General features: G+C 44.5%; 1 protein-coding gene across 6 annotated transcripts in view; it reads left to right on the top strand.

The window, feature by feature from the left end:
• Positions 1-26,568, top strand: part of LRRC8D (leucine rich repeat containing 8 VRAC subunit D) — an 88,988-nt gene that overhangs the window by 45,140 nt on the left and 17,280 nt on the right. The window contains exon 4 of one of the 6 annotated variants that reach the window (XR_007358019.2): positions 16,459-16,666. The exons of the other annotated variants lie outside the window; for them this stretch is intronic. The gene's annotated coding sequence lies outside the window, so the exon portion shown is untranslated. Of the gene's footprint in view, positions 1-16,458; positions 16,667-26,568 lie in introns of those variants that run through there. 6 annotated transcript variants of the gene reach the window in all.

Genomic DNA, 26,568 nt, shown 5'->3' with positions numbered 1-26,568 from the left:
AGGGGCTGGATGGAGACAGGCTGGCTTTGGGCAGGGGGTGCGGCAGGGGTTGGGTGCGGGCAGGGCAGGGGGGTGAAGAAGGGGCTGGATGGAGACAGGCTGGCTTTGGGCAGGGGGTGCGGCAGGGGTTGGGTGCGGGCAGGGCAGGGGGTGCGGCAAGGGCTGGCTGTGGGCAGGGTGGCGGCTACTCATGGGGAGAGCATCTCGGGGCAGCAGCACATGGAGCAGCCTGAGCAGCAGGACTCAGCCAAGGCCCAGCAGAGCAGCTGGGGACCCACCGGGGGGCAGCAGCAGCAGCAGGAGCCCCAAGGCCAGGGGGACGAGCACAAGAGGGCCCATGCCCCGGGCCAGGCGGTGGCCCACATGGCTCCCGCAGTACAGCGCCCCCGGTGGCCGGAGGAGGAATGACATCACTTCCCATCAAAGTCCATCAAAGCCACAGCAACACCTCACACAGCAGCGGGAAGAGGGTTACACGTTAGCCGGCGCCAGACGAGCACCCCAGACATTTTGGACAACGCTTTTTGGCGCCCTCAAATCTTGGCGCCCTAGGTGGCCACCTAGTTGGCCTGGTGGTTACACCGGGCCTGAGTGTAAACCAGGACAGCTAAGAGTGGATATGATAGAGGCATGTGTGACAGACTGAAAATATCCTGAACAAACCTCATGGGATTAAGATAAACTTCATTGAACTAAGTTAAAACCTTATTGAATTAGGGTTAATATCTTTGCAGTTCATTGTATTAAACATGCAATTGTGTATGTGTTACTGTGGCATTGAATGTACCTTCTCTAGTAGGGAGCGGGGATGCGAATGTATTTCTTCTGTTACCACCCTTTGAATTCACTCTGCTGGACAGGTACACATATACTAGTTCAGATTGGATTCTCCAAGGATCAACAGAAAAAGAAAGGGTTTTAGGTTTTAAACTGGCTCAGGGTCTTTTTCCTGATTCAGCAAACGGACCAGACCCCTGGTCCATGGAGGGCCCCAATCCTTAGGGTAGGGATCGAAGGACTGTGAGTGCTTGTTCTGAGCTGAAGCTGTGACGAACTGGTAACCACAAGAATCCCCTTGGGTGGGGGTTTAAAGGACTGCTCCTGCCAGAGTCCATGTTAGGGTTGGGATTAATTTTGGAAAGTTTATTAGTGTGTGTATGTTAGGTTCTTCTATTGCTTTGAGTAAGTTTTCTCTGTAATGCTTTTGTACCTTAAGAATAAAGCAGGCTTGCCTAGGAAGTACTGTGTGGTACCTTATAGTTGTAGCAATTACACCTGTTAACTGTCTCTGAAGAGAAAGCACCAGGTGTCCTGGGGCAACCTGTCAGTGCTGAGAAATACACAGAGAAGGCAGGGAGCTGTGCAGTCTGGAAATACCCTGGTCAGAAGGGAGAGAGATGCAGGTCTCTGCCCGAGAGAGGTGACTGCTGGGGAGCTGGAAGCCCTGCTCTGAACTGTGGTAAAGAGACGGTGAATCGGGTGTTCCCATTTATCACTTTTTTTAAAAACAGGAATAAAGATATGTTGATGAAACTGAGCATATGTCTACACTGCATAGTAAACCCAAGTCTATGTGAACTGCACCTTCAGACCTGTTCTTCTGAAGCTCATGCTTGAGCATCCACACTACATTGTTATTTGAGTCTCTCACCCATGCCAGCACATCCACTCTACTCTATGCACATCTGAGTCAGACTTCATTGTTTCTGGGGCATGTCCCAGGATTCTTAATATCTTTGGTATTGTGGCCACTCTAGGACTTGATTCATTGTGTATTGTGGGTAACTTGTCTGTCCGTCCATCCATCCTGTGGGACTTGACCAGAAGTGGTTTGAGCCTGCCAGTGCATTCAGCCGAGCCGTTTTTGAGTCTGCATGTCCCCAGCACCAGAGTTATCAATATGGATCCCAACCCAGGAAGAACTTCTCCAGCTCACTCTTTTGCTCCTATTTTGAGAATCAGGCAGAGCATCCGTGGGAGCCTGGTGGACATTTTGGTGGTGGTATTTGTCCTACCAAAAGCGCCTCTTGGAGGGTGTTACTGACATAGTAGCTGCAACCCAGCTAATGCGGCTTATGGCTGTTGCCAAAATCGCACATTCCCCATATGTACAGCAGCACTTCTGCAGCAGGGCCACAATCACAAGCTGGTGGGACCACATATTCATGTGGACCTTGGGATGACCAGCAATGGTTCCAGAACTTTTGCAAGAAGAAACAGATGTTCCCAGACGCTTGTGATCAGCTTGTTCTGATGCTCCAGCATTCGGACACATGCCTGAGGGCAGTTGTGCTGGCCCAGAAACTGGTTGCTTATAACCAGCTGGAAGCTACCCTGGATTGCTACAGGTCCACAGCTAGCCAGTTTGGAGTTAGCAAGTCTGGGGCTGGATCCACATGTGCAACGGAAAACAGGGATGCTTTTGTTTGCCTACATAATAGGTTTGCACAGTCCCAGGCATGGAGGGAATTAAATAGAATTTGTAATTGTGCTGTTTCCAGCTATGAGGCAGCTCTGGGAGATCATTTTTATGAATTTGTATTTTGAATTTTGTGGACAATGCTAATGTTCCTCCATGCTGACTATGCTGAAATGTATGGAACTTTTTATGCATTTTATAAAAACTGGCCATGTACTTCAACCCACAGCGAATGGATTATTATGATGAAATGTTTTGAAATTTTTTATTATTTGTACTGAGACTGGCCATGTACTTCAACCCAGAGTTTACAGATTGCTGTGATGAAGTTCCGACTTCATTAAATGTAATAAAATTTTTTAATGAAGCCTCTTGTGCAGATTCATCATTTTTATTTTAAACATTTATTTAAATACAAAGTGACAATGTAAAAACCATGTACTACACAATAATCAAAATCAGTGCAAAATCAGTGAACAGTGCATGTTAAAATATGAAACGGACAACAGTGCAAATCACTCCAACTATGTATATAGCCACTGAAGCAGTTTATCTATTCCCTTTTGTTTGTAATGGCCTGTCTGGTGCATTTTGCAGCTAGACTGGAGTAGAGAAATGCACATGGTACATTTGACCATGTACTAGTGTTCATTGCCTGTGATATGATCCAGCTTACCCCTGAATTGTCCAAAGGCTGTGTAGTATGCAGTACATAATAGGGTGGTGGGTGGGGAGGGGCCTTAGGGATTGGGGCCGGAGCAGGAGCTGAAGGTGTCTGTGGAAGTGGTGCTGGAGCCTGCAGTCTGGTGACCATAAGCAAAAGCAACCGCTCAAACAGTTGCTTCTGTAGCACTCTGTCTTTCTCCCTTGACCTGCGGTCATGCTTTGCAAGAACTGGGCTGCCAATCTCTGAGCACTTTTTCTCTTTCCACCTTTCTTGCATCCTGATCACTCTGGTACTTCATCTGCTCATTGGCTTTCTCACAAGTATCCCCCATGGACTTATCTCTAACTTTTTTCCCCCCTCCTTGCCTGTAATTGAAGAGTCTCCTTCCCCCAGGCTTCTGGACCCTTGTGTGTGCCATGCAGAAGTGGAAGAGCTTGGAAAGGAACATGAAAGAGCACGTTATTATCTGGCCATGATAAAAAATTACATTTCTGCTCTTTCAAAGGGCCTGCATCAATTCAAGGTCAAAAGATGATATTTCTAATCACTGGGTCTTATTATATTCATACAAAAACCACTGGCCAGTTCAGACATCCTTTGGAGTAGTACTGAGAACCATCACACATCATAGGAAGATACATATACAAATTCAATTAAAGTTATCTATATTCCCCCACCATTTTTCCCAGAGTGGAGAGGGAAGGGGGTTCATATGAGGGGGTCTGTTACTAGCTATGGTTTTACAGTCCTTTCCAGGGCCAGATTAACCTTTTGTGCGCCCCCATGGAGGCAATGGAGCATGGTGCGGGGAATTCAGTCTGAGGGGCCAGCCAGAGGCAATGGGGCATGGCAGGGGAAGCCCCACTCTGCCCAATGTGAGGGCACTATTTACAAACCAGCAGTTGCCAGACGCACAGTGGTCCCTCAGGGGCAAGCCCAAGCCAAGCCACATAGCCCCCCTGCCCAACACCCCCCGACTCCCTATGGCCAGAGCCCCCCAGCACCTACTCTGCCCAGTGCCCCCCCAGACCCATCCACAAATGCACAGCACCTTGCACAACACCACCCCTGCCCACAGCCCCACCACAGCTGCCCAGCACCCCCCACAGAACCCCCACTCCCTAGAGCCCCAACACACACACATCCTCCCCACCCCTTCACAGCCCAGCACCTCCCCCCCATACTCCCCACAGACCCACTCCCCCACCCCCTGCCTCCCGGCCCTGCTGGGAGTCAACTGTGTCTGCCAGGCTGAGCCGCCAGTGCAGCCAGGGCTGGTCCCAGGGCCGGGAATCGATCCGGCCCCTCGGGAGTGGTGCAATAAGCTGCGGACCAAATACACCAACACTGGGACAGAGCAGTGTGTCTGACTTATCAGGTACACTGTATTAGCAAGGTTGGGTATGTGAGGCTCATAATTTTAGTGCCCCAACCCACCTTTCTAACAATCAGTGAGTATCTAGTAAAAATTTCATAATTGCTTGTTTAACTTTTTCCCCTCGGCTCCCAGTGTTCATTTTGTATCCCACGTGGTGTCGGGGGAAGGGAGGGGAGGTGCTAGGGAACTGGCATGGGTTCTGCCCTGAATGGAAGTACGCTACAACTCCTGGCTTGTATTAACCATTTCTGAGGGCCAGAAGCTAGAAACCCCTCCCATTCATGTATTAATAACAAACATGATGGCAGAAACATGCCAGGCTACGGCTCCAGATTTCTTCTGCTCTGGGTTGTGCGGTGGGCTGCTCTCCAGGGCTATTTCCAAACAGGTCCTCCTTCGAATATGGACCCGGGATGTGTTTTTGCTTCTCTGGCAGGATAGCCCTTTCAGGGACTGGCATTAGCACCAGAGTCACTTCATTAACTTCATCCAGCAATTGCTGGCTCTTCTCCAGTGGAGCCTGTGACTGTGGGGTTATCAGGGTACCATCCCTGATCTGCATATTGTCCTGTGCCATGGTGGGCTCAGTGCTTGCTGAAGTCCTTAGCACCCAGTTGAATTTCTTGCAAAAGAGATAAACAGATGGGGAGCTTTCAGAGGTGCTGTTAGCATCTTTGACTTTGTTGTAGTCTGTCTTGAGCCGTTTAATTCACTCTTTGCATTGAACTCCAGTGTGGTTGATTCCTGATGCCACCAGCTGCTCGATATAGATTTGTAGACATGATCATTTCTTGTGCTCCTGTTGAAGTCAAATGTCTTGCTTGGCATGCACCAGAGATTAACCAGAATCTGTTCCTGTGGCCAGCCAGTAGCACTTTTGATGCAGGATTTCTTATTAGTGCTGGCCATAGCTAACACACATGAGGATTAACTGTGTTGATCAGTCTGTGGAAATGAAGGGTTAAATGCTGAGCAGCTGTGTATGAAACAGAAAGTTGCTTGAGGTTGCTGGGAATTGAGTATGAAGCTTTGGGATGGATGGGCTGGGAAACACAGGCTCAAAGGATTGTTGGTTTGCATTAATGGACTGTTTGGACATGAGTCTGGTAACCCAGGCTTGAGCTTCATCCACACTGCAAATGCCTGGGCTTGAACCTGCAGCTTAGCAGGACTTGGACCCATACCCCTGGGCGGGTCTGTGGGCCCAAATTAGATGTGTGTGTTGATGTAGAGGTACTTTGGCTTAAACCTGAGTCTGAGCCTGGGTTTGCTATGCAGTATAGACATACCCTGGAAAGCAACCAACGTAAAATTGAAAATATATATATATTTTTTTTCTACATAATGCAAAATTAACCTTGGGAGTTCACTACCACAAGATTAACAATGAGGTCAAGAGCTTAGTAGGATTCAGAAAAGGATTAGACATTTGAATGGATGAGAAATTCTACAGTTCTGTTAGATAGCAATAAAAAGGATATTTAACCTTTGTGCTTCAGGGTTTAAAATCACTTTTAGGGTCAGGAAGAAACTGACCCTGTTGGGAAGGTTTTTCCATAATTGTCTATTACAGAACTTCTTGCACATTCCTCTGAAACATCTGGTACAGGCTAATGTTAAAGAGAGGATATAGGAACAGATGGTTTATGGGTCTGAGCCAGTATAAACTAACTTTAGAAATGTAATACTGTGGAAGCTCTGTTCTTGGTATTTACTTGTCATAATAAAACTACTCAATTTTCTCCTTGTAATTTTTCTCTTAATTTGAACACTATGACAAAACAAACAAGATCTTCAATATAATGTATTTCATTCTTAGGGTACGTCTACACAGCCGATGTTGAAGCACTGCCACAGCAGCGCTTTAATGTGGGTAACCACCTTTCTGTATACAGTGCTATGAAATCCCTCCTGACCAGAGGCAAAATCCTTTCACCTGTTAAGAAGCTAAGGTAACCCCTCTGGCACCTTACCCAAAATGGCCAATGAGGGGACAAGATTCTTTCAAATCTGGAAGGGGGGACAAAGGGTTTTGGCTGTCTGTGTGATACCTTTGCCGGGAACAGATCAAGGATGCAAACCTTCCAACTCCTGTAAAGTTAGTAAGTAATCTAGCTAGAAAATGCTTTAGATTTTCTTTTGTTTTTTGGCTTGTAAAATTCGCTGTGCTGGAGGGAATGTGTATTCCTGTTTTTGTGTCTTTTTGTAACTTAAGGTTTTGCCTAGAGGGATTCTCTATGTTTTGAATCTGGTTACCCTGTAAGGTATTTACCATTCTGATTTAATAGAGGTGATTCTTTTACCTTTTCTTGAAATAAAATTCTTTTAAGAACCTGATTGCTTTTTCATTGTTCTTAAGATCCAAGGGTTTGGGTCTGTGTTCACCTGTACCAATTGGTGAGGATATTATTATCAAGCCTTCCCCAGTAAAGGGGGTGTAGGGCTTGGGGGGATATTTCGGGGGAAGATGTCTCCAAGTGGTCTCTTTCCCTGTTCTTTGTTTAAATCGCTTGGTGGTGGCAGCATACTGTTCAAGACAAGGCAAAGTTTGTACCTTGGGGAAGTTTTTAACCTAAGCTGATAAAAATAAGCTTAGGGGGTCTTTCATGCAGGTCCCCACATCTGTACCCTAGAGTTCAGAGTTCAGAAGCTTGACATGGTGGTAGCGGTGGGATAAGGGGTGTAATTGTTGCAGAGCAAAGGGCCAGTGTACATAAATGGCTGACACTCTTGTCTCCTGGCAGCTAATGGCCTGGGCCCTTCCCCCCTGCAAGGTGATAGCTAAAGGGTTGGAGAACAAAGGAATCAGGTGACCTCCTGGCCCGGGAAAGGGACAAAGCCCAGAGGAGAAGGGGATGGAGGGTCAGTCAGTTGGGGCAGTAACTGAAGAATAACTATATGTTGCTTTGCATATATCAACCTTCTGCTGCAGGGAGAGTCTATACTTTTATATAGTGTAAATTAACTTTTAGCATCTCTGTAGTAACGTCACGGAGAATATCTACTACTTATTACTTTTTAGTTTTGTCTGTGCAAGTCATAGTAACCTTTTGCATCATTTTAACAATATGGAAATGAATAATAAAAATTTGGTGATAGCTAAGATTATTTGTCCTCTCCCTCCAGTTGCAAGATCATTTACCTCAGATGACAATGTGATGTGTTTGGTGTAGGACAACAGTTTGAAAGACCCTGAATAAAAGTAATAGGGAAAGTTTTACACCAAGAGTAACTTGCTGTGGCACTCTGTACCTCAAAACAGCATGCTGGAACTCCCGTATTCACCCATCATATAATTAGGATATATTTCATACAAAGCATGCCATGTAAGATATCATATGAAAGGTCATGATCTGTTGAAACCCATTGTTCTGTCAAAATATGTATATCGTTAGTGTGCATCAAATTATGATATTTAGCTATATGGTTGTTGCTGAAATATGTTGTAAGTTTGTCATAATAAAATTACTCAATTTTCTCAACAAAGTAACAACAAAGGAGGTGATCCACACCCACGAGGGTTGTAAATGACCATTAATTGGCAGGGGAGTTGTATATAGGGGATTTACAATGCTGTAAGAGAGCTGGGCAAAATCACACGCTGGGCAAGCATCACACATCTGGGATTGCCCAACTCTGTGACTCGGCAAAGCCCACCAGGATATATCTGGGCTAGTGTCTTCCAGGCACATGGACTGAGGATATAAAATAGGGGACAGTGGTATTATGTTTTGGCCTTTCTCCTCCCCCACCTATGCTGGAAGCACCAGGAATGCAGGGAAGACAAAGACTTGAACTGAGGAAATTGGTCCCAGGCTTAAACGGGAAGCCTGTGTGTTAAGAACTGTAACTTACCTGCAACATCCAGTGGGGTGAGAAAAACTGCTTGATCCAAATACTGCCTAATCTAATATGGTTTCAGATTTAGCCTGTGCACTAACCTTTTCTTAGGCATAAAAGGTCAGAGATAGTTACCAATCACTTATAATCACTCAAAATCTATCTTTTTTAGTTAATACATCTGCTTTATATTTTACTTAAAATAGTGTGTTTTGCTTGAAGTATCTCAGCTCACTTTACAAAGGCTAGGGTGGCTCCTCTCTACATTGAGGGGGGGCGGACTGGGTAATAAGCTTACACTCGTCAGGCTTCTGACCAGGGCAAGATGGTAGAGTTCTGGGGTCAAGGCTGTGGGCTTGGGAGATTTGCTGGTGCCTTACTCTTTGTGATTTGGCTCTGGGAGCATTTATGCAACCTAACTGGGTGTGGGGCTCCACATGCTGTTGTACTTAGTGATAACAGCACCTGAAGGAGTTTGCTGCTTGTCACTTGTAAAACATTGTGAGAGACAGCCCAGGCTGGAGAGTTAAGGGGGCACAGAGGTATCCCAGTTCCAGGTTGTACCCCGGGAACCCCATCACACTTGCAAAGGGAAAAACCTGTGGTTTTATTTGGTGGCTTCATGATATATAAAAAAGGGTCTTTTGGGTGGGAGGGGTGGCAGGAGGAGGGAGATGTGAGGCGGGGAAAGGTTCTACTTGTTTTATCTAATGTAGATGTTCTTATCTTCCTTCTTGCTGTAGGAATCCTTGGAGGACTGGAGAACTAGTGAGCTTATACCATTACAACTTGGTTAATACTAGAGATATTATACCAGTTAAAGCCGTCTGTACATTTATAGAACACTTTGCATCAGCACAAACACTTCAAACAGCCTATGCAATGTTTTAATCATCAGAACAGCTCTTTTGTCAGCGAGAGTAATAACTGGTTAAATGACTGGTTCCTTCTGAGTTGGCTTCGGACCAGTGTGGCTGCAAACAAACTGAAATGGTTCAACTAGTCCTCTCATGCCCACCTGTTTTACTTAACTTCTCAGAAACATTTGGGAGAAAAGGTCCTTTTGTTAAGATTAAACTGCACCCTCCCTTAAACTGAAGGCTGAGGAAATCTCACACTTGACCTCCATTCATCCAAGGACAACTTACTGGTCTTATGCCTCTATTCCATGTAGAACGTATGGCCTTCACTACTGCCTTCCATCTTTGGTGGTCTCTTGCTGCAGTTTCCAAATTGTCCTTGGTCTACCCCATTGCCTCTTGCCCTAGGGATTCCAGTCCAACACCTGTCTTATGTTATTTTATTTGTTCCATAATGTCCTGTACTGTCAGTTTCTGTTTCATCCTCTTGCAGAGTTCTTCATCTCTGGATTTTTTTCTGTCCATCTGACATTGAGGATTTGTCTAAAGCAGCTGTTTATAAAACTTGGAGCTTAAATGGTAAGGTCTTGATAAGTCTCCATGTTTCCGTGCCATATAATAAGGTAAACTTTACAAGGCATTAAATATTTGAAGTTTAGTTCAGAGGACAAGGTTTCTGTTTCTCTATATTGGGTTAGGGTTGCAAAGGCATGTCTGGTTTTTGTTGTTCTGGCTTTAATGCCTTCATCTCTTCCACCTATTTTGCTTATGATGCTGTCAAGATGTGAAGTGTAGGACCTCTTTAATGTCAATCCCAGAAAGTGTGATTGGCTTTCTTGTTGTATGGGTTTAGTTTTCTTGGTGTTGACTTTCAGCCCTACTAACTGTGCATACATCTGGAGATGATTTGTTTTAGCTTGCATATCTCTGTGGGTATAGGACAGCAGGTTGATGCCATCTGCAAAGTTGAGGTCTTGTAGCTTCTGTGTAAAAGTTATTCCTAAGGCTATGTTTTAGTCATGGGTATTTTTAGTAAAAGTCATGGACAGGTCACAAGCCATGAATTTTTGTTTACTGCCTTACCCTAACTAAAACTTGGGTGGGGTGACCTGGGTGCTCGGGGCGGGTGTGGTCTGGGACTGTTGCAGATGCTGCGGGAGGTGGCTCGGAACCCCGCTGGTGCTGAGCGGGGGAGGCATTGGCGGGGCTGGCAGGGGCTCCCTACCTGGTTCCATGTGTCCCTGCAACTCCTAGGCGGCGGAGGGTCGGGGCTCAGTGCGCTGCTCCCACCACAAGCCCCGGTTGCGCGGCTCCCATTGGCCAGGAGGTGCAGGGCCATGCTGATGGGAACTGGGGAGCTCCCCACCCCAAGGTAAGTGCCCCCCCCCCGCAACTCCCTCACCCTGAGCCCCCTCCCACACACCCAAACTGCTGCTGCTGGCCCATGGGCTGCCCAGCTTGGGCAGCCCCTGTGCCAGCACCAGCCACTGCAGAAGTCATGGAGGTCACGGAAAGTCATGGAATCTGTGACCTCCGTGACAGACTTGCAGCCTTAGTTATACCCCTTCGTTGTTCTGTGGTCTTTCTAAATACTCAGTCAACAGGAAAGTCATGGGCGACATGCATCCTTGTCTGATACAGGTAATTATGTCGAATGGCTTGGTCAATTTGTTGCTATGTATTAGTTGACATGTCATATTTTCATAGAAGTTCTGGATAATATTCACAAATTTCTGCAGCATTTCATAAAGGCTATTCTATCGGCTGTGTCAAAGGCTTTTGGAAATCTATGAAATTCATGTATATCAGGGACTGCCATTGGATTGATGGTACTGTGATGATACACAGGGTTATAATTTGATCTGTGCATGATTTCTCCTGCCTGAACCCTGCCTGTTTTGCCATAGCCTTGAATCTACTGTGTTCCTTAGTCTGCCTAAGATAATGCATGTGAATATATTAAAGTTGGATGCCTCTCCAGTTTTTTGCACTGTCTGAGTTCTCCTTTCTTTGGTGCCTTTATTATATGACCTTTTTCTACTCATTCAGTATTTTTTCTTCTTCCCATATCTTTTGTGAGAGGCCTGTCAAAATGTCTACTTTGTTCTTCAAGTCATTAAGGATCTCCATTGGGATGTTGTCCAAATCTGGTGCCTTTCCATTTTTTAACCAATTAACTTCCCTCTCTACTTCTACGTCCACTTCTAGTGGTCAGTACTAGTTCGGCATCTAGAGCTTCTCCATCCTCTGTGTCTAGGGGGTTGACTAAAGTCCTGCCTCCATATATTTAAGTTTTTGTTATTTTCATTGTTACATTACCTTCACTGCCTTGGATGCTTGGTGTTTGTTCTCCCTGACAGCTGTCTAGTGATGTTATACAGGGTCTTCATATCATTTATGCTGTGGCAACCTGTGCATCTGTTGCCATTTTGCCTATAAAATTTATTTCTGTTTCCTGGCATTCTTTTTGATCTCTTTGTTCTTTGTGGCATATTCCTCCTGGAGTCACTGTTTGTGTTCTTGTTCTTGCTTGAATTAATTTCAGTTTAATTTTACATCTTCTATCTTCTGCCATGTATCCTCAGACAACCATTCATTATGGTGTTTCTTCATGAAGCGCCGCACTTCTTTGCAGGTTTTGGTGAAAGTTTCCTTTACATGTTTCCATTTGCCTTCTGCTGTTCTGTTGTCTTCATTTCAAGTGCCTGGTATCTATTTTCTAGTGCAATTCTAAACACTCGTGGTGTCTGTTCTAGCCTGGCAATGTTATAATGTGCAGATGTCTCTGACAAGTTCTCTCTTTACTTTGTTCTTATTTTTATTCTCAATTCAGCTACCACTAATGTATGGTCCATTCCCACGTCAACCCAATTCCTGCTACGTACTGTTGTATTAATATAGATAGACTATATGGGCCTAACGAGTCTAAGGTGTTAACATGACCCAGTCACTATCTGTCCATCAGTTTTAAACAAGGTTCAGGGTTTGGTATACAGGTTCCTCAGCCTGCTTAGTACCATGGCAAACAAATCATTAAACATTTCACCTTTTAGTAAAGATACACAAAAGAAGAAAAAACAGAACATTTGAAATGTAAAATATTAAGTAAGACTTTCATTTTAGCAACATCCCTTGTTCCTTTTAGCAGGAGAGTTTTTAGAAGGAAAAAAACTCCCTTGTTTGACAGTCTTTTAGACCATATCAGAGATGGCAATAACTGTCCTTTTTGGGGAAAAGAGAAGAAGTTAGTTGAGATGGGCTGGAATTGTTATTGTTGCGGTTGTGAATGTCTTATCCCATTTCCGAAGAAGACAAAACAAGACAAACACAAAAGAGGAGAGAAAAGAATAGTAAAGATAGAAAATGCAGCTTCTGTCTCTGCAATCTCACTGATAGAAAAGAACAAGTATGGTGCATGGTCTTATCAGTCACTCTTGAGACCTGTCAAACTTGTAGTAGCAACCAGCTGTTTAGGTCATTGCTTTTAGTTTCCTCTCTGGTCACAGGTTCACAGCAGCGTTACAAAATGTGTAACACTTGGATGGCTAAGCCAGACTCTTATTAAACAGAAGGCTAAAGGAGAGAGATAGGAAAGAAAAGAAATAGGGTGGGGAAGGGAAAGGACACAAGGTGGGGGGAGTGGGATGAAGTCTCACATCCTAGGTAGTGTTTGGGATTTAGTCGAAGCCGCTGGAGGTGGTGATGTCATCTGGCTCCATCTCTCTGGCCTAGTCTGGTCAGGATGTCTTTCAAGATTAGGATGAAGAAGGTCTGGGGTTCCAGGACATGGTGGGGGTGGAAGCCCTGAGAGTGAAGCTTGCTCCTTCCCCTTTCATTCAGTCAATGTAGCATAGCCAGCTTTCCCCTCCAAAATCTTTTTTTTTTTTTTTTTTAAAGAGTGGTGGGTGGAACAGTGCATCCCTTCATCATTTTGTCCACCAATGAGGCCAAATTTTCATCACACCAATTTTGCTTCATTGACTTCCAGTTCCACAATTCTCTTATTTACCAAGCATGATCTTAAGACATAAAGTCCTGCAAATCCGCAGATATCCACAAACCATTTTTGCAGATCGGATACGGATACAAATTTTGTATCCACACAGGGCTCTATTAACACAGTTGTATTGAGTTGTATCAGTAGGCATTTTTGTTTGGACTAATTCAGTTTTTGTCTCTTTTTGCACCTTTTCCTGTCAGCATTTATTGTTATAAGTTATTGTGACATTTTACAAACTTACACTTACTTCTTACAGTCCAGCTCACAAGTGTGGTAAATTTGTAGGCCCAATTATCACAACAGTGCATCCTCTAAAACTGTTCTCCATTCGTGCCAAATTGTAATATGATTCATTTGGTGACCTCCAAGTTGCCTTGTGAATAGTCCGGTGATGGAAAATAGTACCTCTAATGACCGGATCATTCATTCTACAAAAATCAGCAAAGATTTCACCATTTCCTTTTATTTCACTGAGGCCTTCCCCCTAATTACTTCCCTGTCAATATTATTGCTCCCCACTTCAGTATTCATGTGTCCAGTTGCTAGGGGGACATCCTTATTCAGGACCTTGTTTACTGTGTTCTGGAGTCGTTTGTAGAAGTTTTCTTTTTCTTCTTGGCTAGCTTGATTTGTTAGAGCAAGGGTTGGCAAACTTTTTGGCCCGAGGGCCACTTCAGGATGCAAAACTGTATGGAGGGCGGGTAAGGAAGGCTGTGCCTCCCCAAACAGCCTTGCCCCTACCCCCTATCCGCTCCTTCCCACTTCCCGCCCCCTGACTGTCCCCCTCAGAACCTCCGACCCATCCAACCTCCCCTGCTCCCTATCCCCTGACCGCCCCTTCCTGGGACCCCCACCCCTAACCACCACCCGGGACCCCACTCCCTATCTAACACCCTCCCACCCCCTAACTGCCCCCCCCGAACCTCTGCCCTATCCAACAGCCCCCTGTTCCCCATCCCCTTGGAACACTAACAAGACTGGCTTTGTTTTCCTTTTCTGACTCAGTTCTGCAAAATTGCTAAACTATATTTAATCAAACTTTCAAAAAATTCAACCTGAGGCACAGATGAGGAAGGAAAATTTCAGATCCAAAAGTTACTGTTTGACAACATTAGAACCTACTAAAAACAGAAGGTTGCTATGGAAGTTGTTAGGTAACCTTATTAATAGGCATTGCTATGTGTGCTGCATTTCGCTAAATAACCCAGGTGTTGTGTGTGAGTGTGTCTTCTCTACTCCACAACAGACAGCTGTAGAGTGAGGGATAGAATCTTAATGTATACATGATAGGGGCTTTATGGCTCTCTGAACTGGATTAGAGAACATGGTGGTAACAGTACCTGCACCATGTTTTCCTACAGTTTACAACATTGGTAACACTGGTGCAGAAACCCTAATTTTCCTTTGTAGATGCACCCTGAAAGGCCCTGTCTACCCTAGAGCATTTGGCGTTACCATAGCAACATTGCATAACATTTACTTGCAGTGGTGTAAAAGCAATCATGCTGCCATTGCAATAAGCAAAGCTAAGCCCTATTGCATCCCGCCCTGGGGCTTCCTGCACATTTGATTTGCCTGTATGGACATGAAATGCAAGCTCTCTGGTAGCGCTGGGACTCATTGCAGCATTGCAACTCTACAGTCCTTCTGCTTGCCCTTCAGTAGTATTTCAAAGTTGCAACACCTGTCAAGCCTACGGTATGGTGGCGTGAGAGCAGCTGGCCTGGTTCTTGGTAGATGTACATGCTGGTTGGTCCCCTACTTCTCCAACTCTTCCTTGACACCCCAATCTTCCTTGACACCCCAAATTTTACCCAAACAAGAACATAAAATAATGCAACAAAACTAAATTCATAAGTATTGAATTAATGAAAACTAAGCATAAACTCAAGCTCCTTAGTTTCTCAGGCCCACCACCCATAGGTGTCAGGGTTATCAGAGTCTGTGACTCCAGGCCCACAATGGATTCAGCAGAGTTTGAGGAGAGACTGGTGGCTCTCTGCCCTGACATCTGCAAGTCTGAGAGTGTAGCTGTAGCAGGGCATAGTACCTACCCTTTCGTGACTCAGGTGCCTATCTACATGCCTCACAGAACCAGCCAAAGAATCCAACAGGACATGCCGAAAACTCTGAACAGGTGCAAATGTCACACTAAAACCATAGACCAGTGGTTCCCAAACTTGTCGGCATCACGCCCCCTGATACTTGTCCCCTGACCCCCCCTCCCGTCACCCCCACCCCTAATGCCCCCCCCTGGGACCCCACTCCCTATTCAACCCCCCCTGATCCTTGTCCCCTGACTACCCCCTCCCGGGACCCCACCCCCTATCCAACCCCCCCTGCTTCCTGTCTCCTGACAGCCCTGACCCCTATCCACACCTCTGCCCCCTGACAGGCCCCCCGGGACTCCCATGCCTATCCAATCCTCCCTGTTTCCTGACCGCTCCCCCCAAAGAACCTGTGCCCCATCCAACCGCTCCCTGTCTCCTGACTGCCCCCCCGGGACCTCCTGCCCTTATCCAACCCCGCCCCCCTGCTCGCCACCCCCTTACCACGGCAGGACTGGCTTATTGGAAAGCCTGAGGGGTGGGCAGGTGCAAGCCACGCGGCCAGCACGGCGGCGTGGCTTCAGGGGAGGGTGGACAGGAGGGGAGGGGCGGGGTGGGGGCTACCCTCCCCGGCTGGGAGCTCAAGGGCCAGGCAGTGCCCCCCTCACCCCAGTTTGGGGACCAATGCCATAGACCCTATGCATCTGCTCCAAGGAGCTGTGCTAGGGATTGTGGGAGAGGTGCAACAACACACTGGCCTAGTAACATTTGCCAGAATTGTTGTGTGTGGAGGCAGAGCACCTGGAATAGGTTAGCTAGTGTATAGTATGTATGCTGCACCTTTGTAATTTGCAGTGTGTTCAGTCACAGTGGCGCAAGTCGCAGTTCTGAAAAGGGAGGAGTGTTGATTTTGAGACATGAAGAATATATGAGGCAAAAAGGTTCCTACAACACTAGGTGCAAGAGAAATTGTATTTGTTAAATGAGTTTCTCAGTTCATCGATACATCCAAATATACTGCTGCTTGCATGATGGTTTGCAGTGCATGTGACCTGGACTGTGAGAGTGCATGTGTACTTAATTAATTAGTTCACTTGTTAAACAGTGGTAATATGTTTTGTTTAGTAGAGGCTTTTAAAAGAAAAAATAATTAAAGAGTAAGTCACACGTTAAGGACATTTAGTTAATTGACCAATCCCAAATATAAACTGCATTCATAGTTCTTGGTATTCTTGTCTGCCCACAGGAGTCCCAGGAACTGAAAGAGGTCATACAGGGGAAAGTGTTGCTGCTTTCATTCTTCATTTGGGGAAAGTACAATGAACTAAGTAATGACACGCATGCATTAGAAGACAGCATGACTGCTGAGATGTAGAAGTGATCTGTGTGCTTCTACCAAGGAGCACATTGCTGGGATTTTGAATTTGTGCTTTAAAGCAATCCATGCAATAAAAACTAACCAAAAAAGAAAAGCATAGACCCATTGCAGTTTTTTTCTATACAAATGATTAAAGTCAGTTTGTTACCTTAAATTGGCATTATATGGTTGTGATAGTGCAATAATTTCATAATTTTCTATCCTATAATTCTGTAAAATCTTAATATACTAAACTCCTATGTTAATTTCACTTGTAGCATATTGTGAGCTATAGTTACAGATTATGGAAATGTTAGCCCCCAGGTAGCTCTTGCTTGAGCTTTGTCTCTCAGTTAAATTGAATGTTTCAATTATTTTTTTTTAACAATGTTGACAGTTACTGCTCTATTGTGTCAGTATTTAAAAATGCTGAGTGCCTTGTTCCAAAGGGTTTATTACCTGTCCTGATTCCTGTGGAATGGCAAAGCAGAGTGTATGTAAAGCCCTGTTTTACTGCTCTTGGAAAAGGTGTTCGAACTGTGGGACTAATTTCAATAGTGTCTGGGCAATAGTGATGTATCACTGTGACACTAAACACCCCTGTATTCACACCCTTCAGACTGTTGTAATCATTTTTGTACAAAATGTATCTTCTGGGATGGCATATGAAAACTAATAGCTCACTGATCATTAATATTCTTGTGTGATGTATGTATGTAATGGGTATTTCTAGAGCCCTGCGTGGATACAACATTTGTATCCTCATCTGATCTGTGATCCGCAAACATGGTCCACAGATATAAAGCGGATATCTGCAGATTTGCAGGGCTCTAGATATAAATTTTGGATCCGCATCCCTCTGTAGTCCTCAAACATGGTCCGTGGATATAAAGCAGGGATATCTACAGATTTGCAGGGCTCTAGGTATTAAGAGTTATGCATATATGCTAGAATTCTGACTAAAGTATGTTTAAACCAGGCATGTCAGGGGAAGTTAGTAAACATAACTGCCTTTGACAAAGGAATGTGGATTTGATTCTCTGACCAGCCTGATCTTCAGGCAAAGTCAATGAAAGTCCATACAGGAGTGCTGGAACAATTTGTATAGTGGGGGTGCTGAGAGCCATTGAACCAAACTGTAAACCCTGTATATCAGAGGTGGGCAAACTACAGCCCGCGGGCCACATCCGGCCCGCAGGCCTCTCCTGCCTGGCCCCTGAACTCCTGGCCTGTGAGGCTCACCCCCGACCCCTCCTCCACTGTTCCCCCTCCCCTGCAGCCTCAGCGCGCCATGCTGCCAGTGTCATGTATTAAACTGCTCCGCGTTGGAATGTGCCACTGGTAGCAGTTCTGGAGAGCAATTTACTACACTACACTGACACAATGCTCTGGGTGGCTGGGCAATGCTCTGGACGGTGTGGCTGTAATGCCACCAGCCACCGGTGCTCTGTGCTGCGCGGTAAGGGGGCAGGGAGCAGGGGAGGTTGGACAGAGGGCAGGGGAGTTCAGGGTGGTGGGCAGGGGGCAGGGGTGTGGATGGGGTTGGGGCTATCAGAGGGTGGGGAACGGGGGGGAGGGGTTGAATGGGGCAGGGGTTCCCGGGGGGGCATTCAGGAAGGAGGGGAGGTTGGATAGGGCAGTGGGGGGCAGTCAGGGGCAAGGGTTCCGGGGGCAGTCAGGGGACAGGGAGCCGGGGGGGGGGGCGGTGGATGGGATGGGGTCCTGGGGGGGCCATCAGGGAACAGGGGGGGTTGAGTGGGGCAGGAGTCCTGGGGAGTGGCCGTCAGGGGGTGAGAAGCAAAGGGGGGGCGGATGGGGGCAGGGGCACAGCCTAGCACAGCCTCCCCTAACTGGCCCTCCATACAATTTCTGAAACCCGATGTGGCCTCAGGCCAAAAAGTTTGCCTGCCCCTGCTGTATATGATGGAAACCATTTCAAGCCAGGAGGTGCGGCTGCACCCCCAGCACTGCTAGTTCCAACACCTATCGGTCCCTATTTACATATAAGCAGCAAACAGCAAGACCATCAAGACAGCAGTGGGAGGAGAGGGCAGGAAACAACAATCTGTATGTAAGCTAACTTGGGGGAGGAAAGAGCATGAAGCTTCCATCACCACCAGACTCTGTGTGCCCTTTCTCACTGCTTGAATAAACTTTAATTTGAGGGGTAACCCTCAGAAGAACGTATATCAAGGGTTTACTGGTCTGTAAAGACAAGTGACTGAACATCAAGTGATACACAACTGAATCAACTGATTGAATACAATAGTACTGTATTATAAAAGTGTATATAGAGTGAATGACTTGCATGCTTGTACCCTGGTTGTGAGCATCCCAGGTTGGGAAGTAGAGTGGCAAAAAAGTGTGAGGGACCCAAGGTTACAGGGCATATGGTGACTCAACCCCTCCTGGTGTGGATTGCACCCCAAACCCCATCACAGAGGTCTATGCCAGAGTAAAAGGGTGTTCAGGTTCTTATGGCTGAACCTTTTTTGAAGGGGGATCAGATGCTGAGACCCTATATAAAGTGTCAGATTTTTGCTTTGTTTTTTCCTGCTGACTCCTCCTGGAAGCCAGTCCAGCTTGAACCTAGGAGCATAAAAGTGTTTAAATGTCTCTGGAGCTGGACAGGGACTCCCGCCAGGTCACAGACACAAAATACATACTAGTTGTAGAGTCCAAAAGTCACCCTTCTTGTGGCCTGATTTTATTAACAAAGGTAATTCTAAAGGTAATATTGGATAACTGCAGCCTAAAGCCTTTTCCCCAGGCTTAGCTCTGCCTAGGGTTCCTACTCTGCGGACCAGCTTGTCCCAGAATCACGTTCCCTTTCTGAAGGGTATTCCCACCTCTTTTCTATGCAGGGTGGAGTTTAAGGAGTCATGCCTGCCCTAGTGAATAAGCAGTAATTAATCTGCAGCATTCCAACACTTGCTGGCAGGGATGGGGCAGTAAGAGAATCCTACCTCCTGTGAAGAAGAGGAAATAGGGTCCGGAACAGAGGGGCACTGTAGAAACAACCTTAAGCACTGCCAAGTTTGAGAGAAGGCTTAGACTTGGGTTTATGTCCTGTTGTTGTGTAGCTTAACAGTAAACTCAAACCAAAGAACGGGAGTAATTTGGAAGGTATCTAGAGTGTTTGGAGCAGGGTGGGAACTCAACATTGCTGTTGCTGAACTGGATCAGACCAGTGATCCACCTTGGCCATTGTCCTATTTCAGAGGAAGGTTAAAGAAACCCTGCAGTGGACAGTTACAGAATAACCTGGCCAGAAGGGGAAATTCCTAATTCACTGCTGTCAATTAGTGGTTGTCATATGTCCTGAAGTGTGTGGGAAGAGGTTATATCCCTTCCTAGAATTAAAAAATAAAAAAATAAACAGACATTTTTTTCTTAATCTGATTGTTACAGTTGAAGCTTCTTCCATTATCCATATCAGTTTGTTTACCTGTCCCTGATAAGCTTTTGGAACACTACATCGCTTTAATTTTGATTTATAATAAATTATATTGAAAAAATATTAATCCTGGTTCTCTTTTCAAATCACAATCAGGTGTAACCAGCGAATCATTAGGAAGACTTAGTTTTGTGTGACTGGAAACTGGCTTTCATCATGAGAGCCTGATCATCAAGTGAGTTAGTTTATTCACTGTAGGCAGTAAAGAGTTTTTATTAGTTAAACAAAAATTGCATTATTTGCTTTTATTTGTATGAATGTGGACTTTACCTTCATTAAAGTGTTGTGATTTTTTTAAAGCCACTCGATTACTCATATTTGCTCTTTGTATGTAAACATTCCCATCTTCTCACTTTAGTGATCAAAATGAGTCTTTACTGTTGCCTCTGCAGAGCCAACACAGTTAAGAGCTGGATTCCGTTAGTTTTCTTGCATTGCCAGCAAATCTGTTTGTTAAGTTTCAATCAAGATGAAATTGCACTGGTGTCAGTTGAGGGTCTGATTTAGCCAATGACCCTTTATTATTGGTGAAGATGCATAAGGAAAGCACCCAGCTTGACTTTCAGATCCCAGGGAGAGTTTAAAGGGCTGGCAGTTAGAAAAAAATTTTTTACTTATAAACTATGCATGTATATGGAAATAATGAAACACAATAAAATGGGAAATTCCACTGTTACTTTTACCAAGTTATGTTGTGAGTAGAACTTCACAGTAAGAAACACCACTTAAATCATTACCCAGATAAAGACTTGGATAAATAATCTCACCAGATCTTGATCATACAAAACAGTTTGGTGACTTTATTTTCAAGTAAATAAGACAGTGGTGATGTAACTAGGCATTGGGTAGTGTAGAATTAGATCAGTGTTGCTGTCTTGCTCTCCTCAGTCTAGAGATTATACCAGGTATTGCTTTCTGGGGTTAAATAAATCTGCTGCTATAAAAATTTGCTTGAGTCATAATTTGGTGTGCAAGTTCTCAGCCACAGAGAGAGGAGCTGTTGCAAAATTTTAGTTAATCAGACTATTTTGTCATTGTTTTGGTTTGTCTTGCTAGATCATGACAAACTTTTAAAATGAAGGTCTATAGGAATTTAATCATGTATAAAAGCTTTGTGTACCCACATTTGCAAGCACTAGTTCAAATTATGCATCTGTACTAACAGTAATATAAGAAAGCAATTGATGTATTGGTTAGCTGTCTTAATATGAATTCTAGATTAGCTCCATACGAAAAAGGTGACAGTCTAATTTATAAGTAAATCGATGTATCCTAGATTGAAATAGGATGTTATATTGTGACATAGGTTGATACTTTGTATCCATCCCCCCTTTATTTTTTTTGGCACAGAGGGAGGGGGAGGTGTCAAGAGCTTGGCATAACTTTCAAATTAATTTTGCAATAGCTTCCAGGGTTGCTACTCTTAGAATCACAGCGTGCCTTTGATAGTCCATCTTGTTCCAAGGGGGGTGAGGGTGGGAAGGGAGGAAGAGTACCCCTGTCAGGACTATACCTGGTACAGCTACACTAGCCAGTGCATTGGGGGGTTGGAGTAAGGCTCTTCCCACTTGTAGGGGGGGGAACATAGCAGCCCAGAAGAGGTTTCTCTCTTCCCTACATTGTTACCTAGGATGTAGGTAGCTGGTGCAAGCAAGTTAAGGGGTCAGAGAAAAGCCACAAGAATGATTTAAGATTTGGGAAAACATGCCGTATAATGATAATCTCCAGGAGCAAAATCTGTTTAGTTTAACAAAGAAAAAGTGAAGGTATGACTTGATCACTGTCTGTAATGATACCTACTTGGGGAGCAAGAGTTTGATAATAGGGACTCTTCAGTCTTACAAAGGTATAAAAAGATCCAGCTGGAAATTGAAGCTAAACTAATTCTGACCAGAAATAAGGTGCAAGTCTTTAACAGTGAGGGCAATTAACAATTGGAACAATTTACCAAGTGTTGTAGTGGATTCTCCATCACTAGAAATTTTAAAGGAAAGATGGGATGTTTTTCTAAAAGACAGGTTTCAGAGTAACAGCCGTGTTAGTCTGTATTCGCAAAAAGAAAAGGAGTACTTGTGGCACCTGAGAGACTAACCAATTTATTTGAGCATAAGCTTTCGTGAGCTACAGCTCACTTCGTCGGATGCATACTTTGGAAAGTGTAGAAGATCTTTTTATACACACGAAGCATGAAAAAATACCTCCTCCCACCCCACTCTCCTGCTGGTAATAGCTTATCTAAAGTGAGATCACTTTAGATAAGCTATTACCAGCAGGAGAGTGGGGTGGGGGCAGGTATTTTTTCATGCTTTGTGTGTATAAAAAGATCTTCTACACTTTCCAAAGTATGCATCCGACGAAGTGAGCTGTAGCTCACGAAAGCTTATGCTCAAATAAATTGGTTAGTCTCTAAGGTGCCGTAAGTACTCCTTTTCTTTTTTCTAAAAGAGATACTCTTGTTCAAAGAGGAGCTAATTCAGTGAAGTCCTATAGCCTGTGTTATGCAGAAGATTAGCCTAGATGATCTGGCCTTATAATCTATGAACTTTATGCCACTTATTCACCTGCATTCATGTCTGAGACAGGCAATAATTTGGCCCAAAATAAATTCAGATACAGAAACATAACTAAAATAACATTAAAGAAAAAAAGGAAAATTCAGTTGAAGGCTAAGTCTCAGATCTTAGCATTGTCCTGGTGTGTTAGCCCACAAATACATTTGAGCATAAGATCTCATCTCTTTCTGAAGCCCTTCTCAATACCTATAGTTGAGGGCAGAATAAGAGCTGTGGTAGTGAAATTTGTGGCATTTTATCAATGTACTTTGTCAAGACTTATATGTTTATGTATCTTATTTCCCTTTAAAAATTTGAGCATGTTGGCAAAATGATGCTCCATGGGAGACAAAGCTAGAAAATAGGTTGTAAAGAAAGTGATCTTTCTTGTCCCAGTTGTTCAGATATTGCTGAATTATCATCTCATGTCTATTATTTTTTTTTTAACTTGGAGATTATAAAGAAAGTAGAAACATTTTTGGTAGTCTTACTTTAGCTTGTTTTTATGTATGAAGATTAAATTTCTTTTGGTTACATGTTGAAACAAAAAACTGATATAATTTGTTTTCCTCCAAAGAGAGGGACAGATCTTCTTTATGTTGCTGGAGAAGTTAGGAAACTATTATTCTGCTGTCTTAAATGGTGTGGAAAGGACTTGCAGGAACAAATTCAAATGGAAAACATGTTATTGGATGAGTGGGGCGTGGAAGTGCCTGGGGAAAAAGTAAATGTTCTGTCTCTGAGTTGATTCTTTGCCTGGCTAACTAAATAGTCTCCATATTGGTTGTAAAATCCAGACAATGAAATGGAGCAATAGTGGGTACCTCTGACAATGCCTGTTGGAAAGGTTTTTTTAGTGCATCAGGTTAGGGCTCTGATAATCATGACTCTAGCAATAAAAATCTGGAACAAGTCTAGCAGTGCCAATGGGGAAATTCTACAGGCATGAGTTTCCTATTTTTCAGTCACTGCTGAGTAGAGCATCAAACTGGGTTTAATGCTAGGGGGAATGAGAGTCTGTCTGGAAGTGAGATTAAATAAGACTTTTTCTCCCTGCATCCATGTGTCTTATTTCTTCATGGTCTGAACTAACGCAAATATTTAGAATGCTTCATTAACTCTGTTAAAACAAACTTGACTAGAAAAGGTAGTTTTAAAGAAGGTAGAGCTTGTTTGTTTCCATGTGCCTTATTTTTGAGATAGTATCATTCTAAAAGCAGTGGAAAGAATGTGGCTAAGCATATAGGAATGTTGTACTGTAAAGGGATTTACAAAGACACTTTGCTAACCCTTTTCAAAGATGACTGCCTAGAGGAAGGATGAATTAGAGTGATTAAGCATACAATATGTTATCCCAGAGCTTTTTTTCTGTTGTAGTCTGTGATAAATCCTGTCTGTCTTTTTGTCTTGAACAGCAGCCAACAGCAGCAGTGCCTAATAAATGATCATTTTTAGATTGTTAGAGCTCTAGAGCAGGAATTGTCTGGTTTGTGCCGCACCCATCACAATAAAGCCATAATCCCAATTAGGGCCTTTGAGCAAAACCATAATATAAAGATTTACTGCTGCCACTACTGACTTTAACTTGGGATCCCACTGAATCAGAAAGTTGGAAAATCACTGAGGAAAATACTCTGAATGCTAATGTTACTTCTGTAGCATAAGATCACCATTACCTGTGTTCTGATTGGTTCATTTGCCAGCACCAGTTGTGGTGTCATGGGCCCTTGTGAAACTTATTGGCGGGGATAAGGATGTTGCTTTTTAAAGCAGGGTTTAGTGAGCAAGGAGGCTGCAGACCTAGAAGAGAACAAGTCTGTCAGAGCAGTTTTCTTCGTGTTGTTTTACTTCATCATTTTGTGCAGGTTTTTGAAGAAGTATATCATAAAATACAGTTAACGGTCTGTGCATGTCAGCAGAATCCCAAGATAAAAATACAGTCTCTAGGCATATGTATAGTGTGAGTGTATTTTATTTATTCATGAGTACTGAGAATAAAGCACACCTAGTGCACCCAACAGTTATTGTGCTGGGTCAATGTCTGATAGAAAGAACATGTTATATTTGTAAGAGGATAAATCTACTAAGTTTAAATACAAAAACAGCTTCCCCCTTCTTCCCCCCCCCCCCCCCCAAAGAAGTCCGGATTCAGAGGGTCCTCTGGCAATAAAACCAGTGGTGTTCAGCAGAGTGTGTGGGGAGGGGCAACAGTGATCTGCACCCACTATTTGACATAGGCCATGATCTGGATAGCTTGCTTGTATGATAAGGGCAGGCACGGATGAGAGCAGAGGTATCTGCTACTGACTGGATCTTCCAGTCTCTGCATTCACACACACACACGTTTTGAATAGAGGGGAGAGGTCACAAAGACTTCCAGCTGTTGGGCTGTCATGACCACATGGGCTGAAAATAAACGTAAATTCAGCAAACACATCAGGGAGTAAGGTCCTAAATATCCTAGGGGCTTCCGTGTTTTTTAGATGTCTAAAGTGATTACAAGGGGGGGAGGAGTTTCTTTATCCTACAGTTTCTTTAAATGAACCTCTGTTTTAATGGTGGAGAAACAAATGAAGGAAAATGGTGCGTATGTAGAACCACAGGCACTTCACTGGAAACCAAAGACATAGCGGTTCTTGGCGAGGCAGCAGGCTGTATGTATGATGTTTACAATCTGTTGCTCTGGACAGACGGGGGGACGCACCCTGCAGAAATTTCACTGTCAAAAAGAGAAAGTGAAATAGTGCATTTTGAAAATGGATGAAATATTTAAATATTGCCTGCCTCTCAACCCACATACATGGATTATAGACTGCCATAACCTTACGTGATCATATAATATGCCCAGTCAGTCCAGGTTAAACGAAGAGCAGTTGTATTTAGTGGTGCCTTTACTTGGGTAATTAACAAGAAGTTGTTTTGCCATATTTTCTGTCGGTCTTGTGTACACAAATCCATTCTGTATCTTTATCAGTATTGCTGGTTGTGGCATACATAGGTGTCGACTCCGTGGGTGCTCCGGGGCTGGAGCACCCACAGGGAAATATTGGTGGGTGCTCTGCACTCAATGGCAGCTCCCCGCCCCAGCTTGCCTCCGCCTCTGCCTCCTCCCCTGAGCATGCCACGTCCCCGCTTCTCCTACTCACTCCCAGCGCTTGCCGCCGCAAAACTGCTGTTTTGTGGCGGCAAGCGCGGGGAGGGAGGAGGAGAAACAGGGACGCGGTGCGCTCAGGGAAGAGGCAGGGCCAGAGATTTGGGGAAGGAGTCCAATAGGGTAAGGGAGGGGGCGGAGTTGGGGTGGGGACTTTGGGGAAGGGGTTGGAATGGGGGCGGGGCAGGGGTGGGGGTGAGGCGGGGCTGCGGGGGGTCGAGCACCTACCGGCGCCAGGAAGAGTTGGCGCCTGTGCTGGCATATCTTAAAAATTCTCTGGAATGGGATGTGAACTTTGGGTATATCTACACTGCACACTCCTTATGGTGGCCTGTCGCATACATACCCTGCACGTCCCCCTAGCACAGGCATAAATAGTAATGTAAATGGTCTTACCAGAGGTAAACATGCACCTGAATCTTTATGGACTCTTCACAGCTCTCTACACACCCAAGCAGGTCTTCTCCATCTACACTGCTATTTTTAGCAATGTGGTGTCCCACTGGTTCCCCCACAAGGGCTTTTCACTGCCGCGTGTAGCTACACAATGTAGTGTGGATGCAGCCTGCTTTTCACTGTGGCTATACATACCCTACATCCCACTGTCAGTGCTGTGCAGTGTAGACATACTCTGTCTATCCACAATCTCAATGTAGTCTAATTATAGATCATGTCAAGATACTAATTACTGCATAAGAAACACACGGTCACTTGTGATGCTGTCATTTTACCTGAAATCAATGCTACTTCTATTGTCTCTGCTCAGATCTTTTTCTCTTGTAAAATGTGAGTTAATCTGGTACTCATGTAAATGAGGGACATTTTAGCACTAGTCTGAA

The sequence above is a fragment of the Caretta caretta genome, chromosome 8 (genome assembly GCF_965140235.1).
Source record: "Caretta caretta isolate rCarCar2 chromosome 8, rCarCar1.hap1, whole genome shotgun sequence".
NCBI classification, from domain to species: Eukaryota; Metazoa; Chordata; order Testudines; family Cheloniidae; genus Caretta; species Caretta caretta.
The sequence above is the reverse complement of the archived record's forward strand: the minus strand, read 5'-3'. Positions and strand labels throughout refer to the sequence as shown.